This window comes from Coturnix japonica, chromosome 18, assembly GCF_054131305.1.
Source record: "Coturnix japonica strain WE chromosome 18, WE-NBRP24, whole genome shotgun sequence".
Lineage (NCBI taxonomy): Eukaryota > Metazoa > Chordata > Aves > Galliformes > Phasianidae > Coturnix > Coturnix japonica.
Window position 1 is genome coordinate 12,824,096 of NC_140680.1, and position 12,764 is coordinate 12,836,859.

A 12,764-nucleotide genomic window follows, 5' to 3' on the forward strand; every position below is an offset into this window, starting at 1 on the left:
AACAAAGTCTTCATTCAATCCAGTAAACCAGATTTCCAGAGCAGTGTTTTAATGAAGCTGATGGGATACTCCACCCAACGCATTTCAGCAACATCACAGAGCAGTAAAGGGTTTGTGGAACAGCTCAAGGACAAGCCATAAACTTGACAGCAATCCCGAACTATTAACTGTGCACTAGCAGGGCATCTAGAACAAACCAGACTAATGCCTGGAAGATCAAGATATACAAGAAACTGTCAAAGCTGCATTTTTTCCACTAGAAATAGTCAAGGATGCCTGGCAACGCTATGAGGCAATATAAGTATTACAGCATTGCCCTTTCTAAGCACAACTCTTGCCTCTGCTGTCCATTCCTATTAGAGAAGAGCAGCATTCACCCTGTGGTCCCTGAACCACAGAGGCTTGTGCTGCAGCATGGTTTCAGGGGAACTCTGTAAATGGTGAGTAACTTGGGAACACCAACCTAAACTCACATCTGCCAGCAATTACTCTCACTCACCGAAACACAAAACAATTCTGCTTATTTGTATTAAGCTGTAAATGCAACACAGCATTGGCTTTCAAACACAGAGATAAGCCTACCACTATCTAAGCCAAATGCTGTAACTTACAATCACAAAAAACAGATGTGCCAGCAACCACGACCCTATTTCCAAACTCTAATCTGGCTGCATATAAATCAGCATTGTTTGCTGTCTGAAGAAAGCTCAGGTAGCAGCCAGAACCTGCACACCACCAGGGCAAACAGAAGAACATCTCTGTTCTGCTATTTCCCCATAGGATCAGTCTGTAGGTGCATTTAATTAAGCAGCACGCTACAGGCAGTCATGTATCCTCTAACTCCATCCGAACAAGTGTCAAGCTTCCATCTTAGCTTATATTGGAAATAAATAGGAGGCATTACTTCTGGAGCAGTCTACACATTATTACTCATGAAGAATATAGCAAGCGGCTTGGTTAGTATGTATCTCAGCAGCTTTGTGGCCTTCGTCACCACATCCTCAACTCCTACTGAATCATCCTCTTCAATTTCTAGCTCCTGGAAACTGGAGTGACCTCAAGGAACCTGTTAAAGTTGTTTATAGTCACACCAATTGAACTACAATACCTATTTAAGCCTCTGCTTTCCAAAGCTATTGCCGAAAGTTCAGAAAGTCACACTTCCACAGAGCCTGGATCATTCTGGAGGCTGTCGAGGTAACATTGCTGCAATAATGAAATGATCTCACAGCAGCTGGAACAGCTGTGCTATCCCAAAACACCAGCTAGTATGCCACAGCTATATAGCTGGTGGTTATGAAAATGGCTTTTAAATGGTTTGAATGACATGGAAAACACCACGATTAGGGAGACTGTAGATTCCTCGTGGAAACATTTTTTATATGTCTTCCCATAGTGGGGGGCATCTGATTTTGGTCTTGTTTCCCTGCAGAAACAAGGCTTATGCAACCACAAAGTCTGCATTCCTACCCTGCAACCTTTGTCATTCATTACTGCAGACCTGTGAGATCTGCCTGACACTGGCAGTCCTGTTATTAATGACTCCTAACTAGATGAGTGTTTTCCTAAGTAAATGTTACCAGTAACTTCGGTCATATGAACCCCTTCGTTCCCCAGGGAGCATCTCACACTGGTGACAGAGGGAGGATGAACTCCTTGCTGCTTCCCTCTCTAGGCAATATTCAAGGGAGGACTAAGCCATACACATGATCCAAAGGAACACTCACAGCTGGTATGTGACAGTGTGGTAAATTAGAAGCACATGTGCAAAGGGAGAAGTGTAATGTAATTGGCATGCTTGAGGAGTGATTAAAGCAAGACATTGACTGCGAGATTGAATTACGAGAGTGTCAAATTCGGACAAGGGATGAAGGCAGCAAAGCTGGCATAGTTGGTAACATGGGGAAGAGAAACATTACATCAGCAAAGATTAACTAAAATTGCAGGTTTTTGACACCGCAGAACCCACTTGCATTAAATAAAAATGGAGAAGAAAAAGAAATTCATGCAGAGGTGGCAACTGACAGCAGCTAAAACACAGCTGTCCAATAAGGACATTGTTTTATATGAAAAGAATGTCAGCAGGGCAAGAAAGGAGAAGGAAAAAAACCAAGACCTCAGAAGTGTGTATTCCTTAAGGAGAAGCCTGTAGAGCATTTTGGGTGTCCATGAAAGGAAGCCAAACACAGCCAGCAATAAAAACTGTTGTGAACATACAAACATCAGGAAGCGGGGTAAACACCCAGGATTCAACTATTTCATTTGCCTTCCTTCAAATTACAACAATCAGCTCAAATCTGTGTAAATACACAGAAGTTGTATAACCAGCACTAAGTGTAGAAATACCAAGTGTAAAAGCCATGTTACATGAACCTGGACTGACAAAAAGAGAAGAAATCTCCAAACTTGCCTGCTTAGTAACAAAAGCTACTGGTGGCAAAAAATAAATGGGGGGGGAAAGCAAATAGGATTACTCAGCATATTACAAAGCCCAATAAGCTACTTTATTATAATGCCAACCAATCCTAGCTATCATACCAGCTTGCTGCAAGAGGCAGGAGATGACAAGCAGTTTATAAATGGAGGCAAACGACATGGATGGGCACTTATTCACCTTAGCTATTAACTCAGCCACTAGGCAAGTGTACCAGCCCCCTACTGGAGAAAGCCAACAAAATTTCACCTGGTTTCTCCACTCCTTAACCCTTTACAACCTGCACAAGTCTGTAATGTGATCTGAGCAATCCACAATGCTCTCAGACCCTGCAGTCTCACAGTACTTGAACACTGAAAAGCATTTTAAGTTGAAATTTATTCATTTTGATCGCATTTCTCCTGCAGGAAGAGATGTATTTGTATGTAAAGTTTATAACTTCATTTCCTCATTGAATACTCCGCAAAAAACTGTTTATTGCCTTGTGTAGTTTCTGTTAGGAACATTATCTCTTTACTGCTACCATGAGCTACAGATCTCTGTGGTTTTTCCTGACAGAAAACATTATCTTGACATACCCTTAGACTAGTCATAACAACCCTACAAATCAATCATCTTTTCTACTACTGTATGTCAGGGTATTACTATTTGCTAATGTCATGCTATAACACTTAATCATTAGATTTGTTAACTTACTTCCCCAAGCAGTTCACAGATCTTCAGCCAGAAATCTCACTGTTGGAACCTGTTCTCCCATGAACACTGGCCATTCAATCTGATCAGGCTGGAGAGGCAAACCCCATTTTTTGTCTACCATTGCATTTCAGCAGCGCCAGCCTGACAATTCTGAACCACCCCAAGACACTGCTCCAAATTGGAGAGATGCATGAGGTTGATTTCAGAATTCAGATCTGGACAAGAAGCCTTCTGAAGAAGGAACGCGGTGGTGACTTACAAGGGCTATAACAGGAATATATGAGCACATAGGGTTAAATGAGCTCTTTTTTTAAACATATATTTCATTTCCAAATATAAGCAATAACAACAACAAAAACTAGAGTCCACTTGTGCTTGTACATTTTCCTCTAAATAAAGAATAAAACATGTAGGATTGAGGAGGAGGTGTTCAGAAAGCACAAGCAGCAAGAAAATGAATTGGGGGGAAGTTTCAATGTCTTGTTCCTTTTTCACAGCATCTTATACCAAAAATAAATGCAGACAACCACTTAACAGATTTACTTTCCTTCACATTCTTCTTTTTTCTTATTTCTCACAAAGGAGACAAATTGGAGAGCCACTTTTGGGACCTGGGAATGACAGTCCATACCCAAGATGGGTCTTGGGAAGCATCTGTGCTTCCCGTAAACAAAGCATCACAGGCTAATACTGTGAAGAGATGAGGATCTGAAAATAAGGTCATGCCAGAGGCTGCAAAAGATCCTCCTGTAGTGCAGAACTTGAGCATATCAACATTTCTGAGCATTCTACTCCACTTGACAGTAAATAATATGAAAAGAAATATATAAAAAAACTAGTCATCCTACAATGTCCCCAGTGTTATTGGAGCATGTGTAAGGTGATGAGATCTTACCATTTCAGTGCTCAAATGTGTTGCTCAGGGGTAACCTCAGCAATTCCTCAGGCACTTCTTTACACTGCCTTTCAAAACCAAAATAAAATAAAATGTTAGGAAGGAAGGAATCAAAAACTGATCATCAGAAGACAATGCCACCAATCAGCTGTTAATCTGACAAAAAACTACATGATCTCAGCATAGCTCTTGGTCTTGGTCTGCAGTCCCTGGACAGACTTGGGATGTGCTGGGGGCAATGGGCTTCCCTTGCTGTTGCTCCAGGGCTGTGGTATGATAATGGAAAAGCAAGTAAGAAAAATCAGACAAAGGCACTGTAATCAGAATCTTCCATTGATATTGCTTACTCTATTAGACTACCCTCACGTACATGAAGCAATCTTTAAGGGCTTCTTATTCTGCTGCTCCTAAAAGCACAAGAACTACTGATTCTAGAAGAAAACCTTGCGAGTTCATCTACTTTCTGCAAGCCAACCTTGAAAGATTGAATCTCTAAAGAAGATAATGAAGAAAAATAACAACAACAACAAAAAAAAGCAGTAGTGACACAAAATAAGCTATTTAATGTGTAATTCTAAAAAACATATAAACAGTGTAATTAACTAATTTAAAATCAATTCAAATCAATTTGCCTTAGCATCTGGTCCAAGCCAGTGCATTTTTATCCCCTCCTTATTAGTTATTATTTCACACACTGTCATCACAATGTTGAAGGGTGCCGCCTTCTTTCACCCACCCAAGAGGCCACGCATCAGACACAAGTTCTGTACTGCCCCTCAGCTCTTCTTCAACAAAAACACTGGCATGAATGACTCTTGGTATTCGCACATCTCTAGACAAACCCTGGCAGCAAGCAACGCAGCGTGCTGCCTCTACCCTCCAATGCAAACTTGCCCCGTGAATGCTTTATTACAGCCAAACAGCAATATCCTCAGCTGGCAATTAACATAGACACTCTGAAATTATACTTGCTTACACTGATGACATAGCCTAATTAGCACAGAAGCCACAGGCTAACACACTGTTGTCAGCTGAGTTGGAACAGTTTAAGAAATGTATAGCCTCAGGCTGGCTGTTACCACACTTCCAGGGCTGGTTATGCTGGCCAATTTTCATTCCACTGAAGCAGCACAAGTCTTCAAAGTAAACAGAAAGCTGGGATTAATAATCCTCGTCAGGCTACAGGGACAGTGTTTAGCCCTGCGCTTCCTCCAAGCTGCTAGAAGGATGTTCCCGTATTCTGCAGTAATTGCTGACAGCCCATACCCAACATTGCTCAATGGCAAAGCAGCAATTCTTGTCAAAGGCTTCCTAAAGCTGTAGAGGAGGCTGCAGTGGCTGTTACCAGCTCTCAAGGTGAACACCTTCTAATACATTCCTGTTGCCTGAAAAGAACAGTGTAATGGGGTATCTCCTTTGCCAGGTGTAGAGAACTACAGGGAAACTACAGGTTTCCCCATGACAACAGTAGGATTACTCTTTAGAACCAAAGATAAAACCCCATTCACCAGCCCCCTGCCCAGGAGAGGGCCACACAGGTGTTTGAGACTCCTATTTTCCTTTACAAATTGATCAGTACAGGCCATAAAGCAAGAACAGCAGATCTTACAGTAAGATAATGCTCACCAGAGGCCACAGTTCCCAGCTGGGGCAGTCCAAGACAGATTCTACCACAGAGAAAAGCAAGAACTAACCTATACACCATACCGGTGTAGAGCTGACTCTACAAAAGCTCTCTCTTTGTCACTCCTGCTAAAATAACGAGGTGAAGATGGGGGAATTAAGCAAATCAGCCACTTAACACTGCTGCCCTGCACAGAGGCTTCCCCTCCCACCTGTCCCCAAACAATGGCATCCAGGTGCAAAAAGCCCCATGCTGAGGTGATGTGAGAGCCTCTTGTTGCCTGGGCTGGCTTGCACCTGGTCAGCGTTCAGTCTGAGCTGATAATTAAGCAAATTGAGAGCAATCAGCTAACCACAGGTGGAGGTTCCCCTCAGGAGGGAGCTGCTAACCCTCAGAAACAAGGGGTGCATCCCAAATGATCCCCTGAAGGTCAAGTAATGAAAGCAATGTGCTGCCCCTCATACAAGCTGTGCACTTGGACTGCAGGGTGACAGAAATGGCCTAAAGTCCTCCCTGTTGGGGTTGATTTCTCCATAGATGTGTGGAACTTGAGCAGCCCCTGCTCTGCTGACAGGAGGAGCCCAGCAGCAGCTCCACGTGGGGCAGTGAGGTGGATGCCCAGGACCTGGAGATGTTCAAGGCCAGTTTGGATGGGGCTTTGGGCAACCTCATGTAGTGCTTGATCTTGTGGCTGGCAACTCTGCCTAACACAAGGCTTGGAACTCAATGATCTTTGAAGTCCCTTCCAACCCAAGCTATTCTACTATGATTCTGTAATTCCTTTTCCCTCACACCCTCCTTCCTGGCTTTGCAGCTGAGATGAATGTAGTTGCTCTGTTGTTCAGAGGAGGGCAAAGATATTTTTTTATCCATACTACTGGTTTCTTCCTTTTGACCCATCCTATCCCTCGATTCCTCTTAGTTCCTCTGGAGGTAAAACAGAGCACTGCCTGCTTTCCACAGCACCCAGATGTCTGTTTTGCTTGAAGAAGAAAGCAGGAAAGGTATCCAACCCAAACAGAGATTTTCCCCTGACAGGCAAGAACAGAGTGTGACAACTGATGTGTTTTGTCTTCATGCAAATCCAGGTTTATGAATAAGCTGTAAAAGCTGGCAGTGCTGGAAGGAATTAGTATCACAGAAGGTCTTGTAGTCAGAGGAGTTTCAGACTTATAAAGACAAGGACGAAGGATCTCAAGGGGAGGCAAATTCATCCCAGTCACACTTGTGCTGCTGTGAACTGAGAGTAGTTTTTAGTGTTGTAGTTTTCTGTACCTGAAACATGAAGTACATCTGGTTTACCATGGTGTAACTTGAGACTGAACTTTGAATTTTTATGAACACAGAGAAACAGCTGCAGAAGTTAAAATGCACATTAATCCCCTCTGTAAAGTATTTGGCTCAAAAAGGAGTATATAAACTCACAAGCTTTGTGCATCATTTCTCATATATGCTATTCAGGTCTGCTGCTTCTCAACACACACAGTGCAATAGCATATTCAGCCACATATGTAACATTAGATTTAACAAAAGGATATAGTTTGCAAGTACTTCAATCCCACCTGACAAGCAGGTGGCCCTTCAACATACCTGCAGTTTATTTGTCATTGAAATAACCTAGGAGGTCCAGAATGACAAATCGGGCTAACATCATAGCATTGAATCATATTGGGAAGAAAAATAGACCTCATCTGTGAAAAAATTCTTCATTGCCAGTCTTAACAATCATGGTCATAATCATGCTTTTCAGGCTGTCAGTAAGTGCAGCAAAACAGGTTCCAGGCCAAGACAGCCTCCAGAGCAAGAGTTAATAGGATAACCTTGGCTGAAGCTAAGAATAGGCTGAGGGGATGATACAAACTGTTGAAGGTACCCTCCTTAGTGGCATAGCATTAAATACAGTCAGTAAAGCAGTTGCTGCTTGGCTCAACACACAAAAAAAGTATTTTTCTAAAGGGGAGACTCATCCCAAAAGAAAAGAAAAGGTGTCTGATTTCATTTTGGAAGAAGAGAGTGCAGAAAATTTGATTTGTAGCCTGTACTGGGCTTTAAGGTACTACGTGATAAAGGTGGTTATTGTATTTACAGGGTCCAGTGAGGCAGTCCTTAATTAGACTGAGAGATACTTCATTCCTTGGGTAAAAGCCTGGAGTTCAGCAGATCTGCTCATGTGAAGTAGTTCTCAGGTGAAGAGCTGCAGTTTGGCTTCAGGGCTCATTGCGTCTCCTTTTTCTTCATATAACATGAGAGCTCCTAAATGGTTTTCCATGGAAGCCAGAGAGAACATTGTTTGCCTGTTCCTTTTTCATCTATGAGATGATGATGATTAGTGCCCTTGATGTCATTACTAAAGCCTGTGCTTTAGCCCTGAGACTGGCATGGTCAGATTTACTGTTTAAAATATTTAGGGCTACCTTCAGCTTTGTCTATGCTGGCATCTTGTGTAATTCCCTTGTTCTGACCTCTCCATCCAGGAGAATGTGTGGGAAAACTGATCATCGCATCTTTTATTGAACCCTTGGTGCAAAGAATTGGCTTCTTTAGAGTTAGAAAATTTCAAAGCAGCATCTCCAGACAGCAAATATATTATGTCAGAGCTCTGAGAAGTGTGACATATACCATGTGACACAAAAATAGCTTTAGGCACTTGGGAATGAGCTTAATTTGGGCAAATGAGTCTCCCATGAATGTGACTGAACATGAATGAAAATCACTCCAGAGGATCTGGAACAAGAAGATGAGTCAAATCTACCACTTGATTTAGTTATTTTTTAAAGTACTTTTCATTGGCATGAACTTCTAGGTAATGATGTAGTGGCTGCAAAATGCCCAGATCACAGCTACAGTGTGAGGAAATAAGCAGAAATTTAAGTTGTTAGCCAAACAACCTGCAACTCTGATATGTTGCTCCCTTTGTTACCATATTCAGGACACCAGGCATTCCAGTAAAGCCCTCAGTACTATCCCTTCTAGAGCTGGGTACTGGTGCTCAGGTGGCTGTGCTACACATGGTGGTTCAGAATGTGAAATGAGACAAATTGTTTTTCTCTAATATAGTGAATTCCAACAGCATTGTAAGGAGACACATTTCAAGGCACACAGAAGGGGCCAGATATCACAGTTCTATTGACTGACCACAAGTATTTGAGCAACGAACTCTTCTGTTGCACTTTGAGGGAGTATAAAGGAGCACTATACTCCCCTAGTAATTCATCTAGCTGAAAATAATAAAGCTATTTTACAAACGAACACCAGAGCATTCTCAAAGTCATCGATAAGAGCTCTCCATCTGAGACATTCATTGGAAAATATTCACAACCACAGACAAAAGCCTTTTAAGTCTCATCTTTATGGTCAGAGAGAAAAAGCCCATGTTGCTATTATACTCCACGGGGGTCCCCAGTGGATCCGGATCAAATGGGTTCCAGCTCTTTGTGAAGTTGTCTCCTGCAAGACTTGCTAAAGCATTTCTGCAGTCATGAGCCCAGGCTGCAGGAAGCTAATCCTTGTCATCACCTTTGTGACTCACCTTGCAGTTTCAATTGGACGAGTTATTCCTCACATCTCCTCTTCAGAAAAATAAACCGCCGTGTTGAGTTGTTAGCATAGAATGGCTGCCACGTTCCAGCCTGGGCAGCTGTGTTCCAGTGGTGAGTCATCAAATTGAATGTACAGGCACGACGGATAAACTTGCAAAGAAGCCTACGCCTTATTTATTTCACTGGAGTTAAATATCCAAACAATTTACGTTCTGCTGGAAGTCCTAATCAATGTTCTGATTACCTTTGATAAGCATTAGGAAATCCCTCCAGCTGTGTGCCATGCGCCGCAGAAACTTCAGCCCTGAAAAGCCATCAGTTGTTGAGCAATAATGCTAACTGCCATTTGCAGTTTGCATTGCGTCATTTGCAATGTCGGTGTGTTTTGGAACAGGGGAAGGGCTGTAGATATAAAATCTTGGTTGATTTCCTAGCAATGAAAGTGTTCAGAATAAATGTGATGAAATATGTGCTTTGTTGTTTGTTTGTTTCATATTACTATCTGCTTGTTCTGACCCATAAAAAAATCTGGGACAGAGCCAGAAGCTTTTATTGGTAGCGGCCTTGTTTGCTTTTACAAGCCAAAGCCTCCAGGAAAAGGAGTCACTACTGGAACCCACATCCACACAGCCTACCTTGCTGATTTCAATTGAGATAGATTTACAAATGTCACTGAGTGCGTAACCTGGGCGGTGGTAAAGCTGAGAAACAATTTGTTCTCCATGTTCAAGACTCAATTATATCTTGTTTTATTTTTCTTGTTTTCTTTCTTCCCTCTTCAGTGTTCACGTCAGCAATTTTTCACTTATGGTCCCTAAACCAACTAATGAGCAGGGAGCTGAATGCATTGCATCAGAAGATATTGATGTGATAACCACGGAATATAAGCATATAGAAAAGAGAGCAGCTGGCAAAATAAACAAGGAAATGAACTCTCAATGTAAAATAACTGACTTTGGCATTCAAACTGAAAACCATAGCATGTCAAAGACCAAGAGGAATCCTTATAAGACAGGCTGATTTTTGGTTAAATTACTTTCTTGTTCAGCAGCCTCAGATAGATGGCTTTATATTGCTGAATCTGTTTTGATGATGTCTGAAATTGCAATTCATCTTGTCCAGCCCCCTTCTGTATCCATTTTAGAGCACAGTTTGATTTCTGATCTGCAAAGCTAATTCAAATGTTTCCTGTAAATATTTTATCTACTGCACCCAAAGTCAGACACTTTGGAGGTTGGGACTGATTTTTCTTCATCTGCCTGATACAGATTGCTCCATCCTAAAGTGTCACATCAAGGGCATTCTGTGTGCATAGGGCTTGTCTGTTAAAGAAAGAATCCTCTGAGAGGCACTCTGATGTAGAGGCTTTAGCCCTTTTTATGAGCCATCCAGCATTCATAAGTTACTACTCCACCTGACACACCAAACAGCCCCCTGCTCCCTCATCACCTCATTGCCACAGACATCTTTTGTTCATATAAAACAGGAAAAATATAAAAGGGATATAAAATGAATTCCCACTGGGAAATACAAGCAGTGTGTACCTCACCCTGCTACAACAGTGGTGAGTGTCAGAATTTGTTTTCCTGTTTCTAACTCCAGTGAGTCAGATCCCAAACTCACATAGACTACTGTTTAATTGGAAAGAAGAGATTGCTATTATAGCCACACTTGAGATTAATACATGCATACACGCTTTCCACATTACAGTTTCATCTGACCAGATACATTTTTTGAGCTTTAAAACACAGGTTTTGTGCGTGTATCTGTGTGCACAGAGAATTAGCGCTGGGAGTGAATAAGAAGCAAAGTCAGAACAACCAGAAAGCCAAGTTGAGTTGTTAAGTTGAATAGACAAGATTCTGGACTAAATCTATATGACCTGCTTCTTTCTCCAGCTGACCATCTCTCTCTCAGGACAGATTAGCATCTGGAAGGAGCATCTTGAGGAAAACACAAACGAAAGCAGAAAGAATATACAGAAATGACTGACACCAAAATACAGGTGGATTGAAGTAGAAAAAAGCAAAGGAATATGGATGTTGTGAGAGAACACAAAGTAGAGTTGTGGGGGCATGTAGGAGGTGTATGAGGAAGCAGGATGGACTGGCTGTATTTGAGTGGGCCTGGAAGAGAAGCAGGCACAATGGGCTGGGTTCTCAGCCTGTTTGAGTTGGCATCGTTTCTCTGACTCAACAGAGCAGTACAATTTACACCAGCAGACAATCTGGCCTAATAGCTGCTAATTTGAGGATAGACCATATTCACCTCAAGGCTGTAAACCTTCCCCACCCCGAGAAAACAAGAAGCATAATATGGTTCCTCATCTTGCTGTAGCCAAGTGGAAAAGGTGCCAAATACCTCAATATCCCATATGTGAAACTCTTTATTTTGGGGGGGAAAAATAACAACAAAAAAACAATTTTGCTGCCAAACAAGCATCCTTAATTCTTTCCTATAGAGAAACAATGACATCCAGTGGTGAGTTACATTCATCACAGGTGGATACTTTATCCAGGAATGCTTGGAGTAAAGTGTCACACCTCCACTGTTCTGAAGGGTCTGGATATGGTGCCATTCTCCAGAACTGAAGGGATTTCTTTCCTAAGTTTCCCCTTCTAAGCTTCACTTATTTATCTATTTGCTATCTAGGCATCTCCTGGGCTGACATACACAGCCACTGGGTTCCACTGAGAGGAAGAGGTGCCAATAAACCTGTTGTGTTACTGGGAGACACAGTGAAAGAAGACCAGATTTTTTTGTGTGTAAACTCTTGGGATAGAAATAAGAAGTCTGGCGGAATTCTCAGAAGGAGATGGAAACTGGATTCCTATCCCAAGAGGACTTTGTCAAATAGGTACTTTCAAAAATCCCATCAGACACTCAATTTTAATGTTAAATGCCTGAACACGGTCCAAAGACTGTCCCATCTGTTTCTATGAAATCTGCACAAAAGTCTGTAGTAGATCAGGTACTTAGAAAATGCTTAACATGCACTACCAAGAATGAAGCCTTGTTGACTGAACAGCTTTACAAGCCTATGGTTTGGACTGATTCTCCACTCTATAATCTTCAAACAGGAGAGATGAGTAGGAAAAGCTTTGTTTAGGGGCACAAAAGTCTCAAAATCAGCCCCATTTCTGCTAAACTGTGTTGTCTGTACCCATTGCTTGCCTACAGTCTTTACAGCCTGAGTGAAATGGTCCATGCTGAAATATTTTCCCTACTTCATTGTAACTAACAGACCCTCTGCTCTCATTCTAGGGAGCGATGTTAATTTGGGGAGGGGATTAATTTTCATGTTATCTTTCTTAAACACCTCACTTACATACTCTCCAGACCTTTCTCTTTCCAAACTAAACAATTCTCACTTTTGCACTCTATCCTCAGATGTAAACCCCACCCAACCTTCTAACCATCTCATGACACGCTTTTGGTGGACTTCCAAACCAAAGAGGTTTCCAAACTGAACCTCCAAAATGTTTGAGGTTTCCCCATCTCTGTATAGTACTTTCCAAGAGCACACTCCCATTGATTCTGGAGGCAGCCTTGAATCAAAACTAACCATAATGCAGT

At 41.9% G+C, this 12,764-nt stretch overlaps 1 long non-coding RNA gene across 1 annotated transcript in view; it reads right to left on the bottom strand.

Moving 5' to 3' along the window:
- The window catches only part of LOC107320432 (uncharacterized), a 181,692-nt gene extending 172,006 nt beyond the window's left edge, over positions 1–9,686 (bottom strand). Inside the window, exons 1-2 of the long non-coding RNA XR_014935474.1 lie at positions 9,179–9,686; positions 4,026–4,093 (exon numbers count right to left, since the gene is read on the bottom strand). This is a non-coding gene — a long non-coding RNA (uncharacterized LOC107320432). The remainder of the gene's footprint in view (positions 1–4,025; positions 4,094–9,178) is intronic.
- Positions 9,687–12,764: the final 3,078 nt, after the last annotated feature.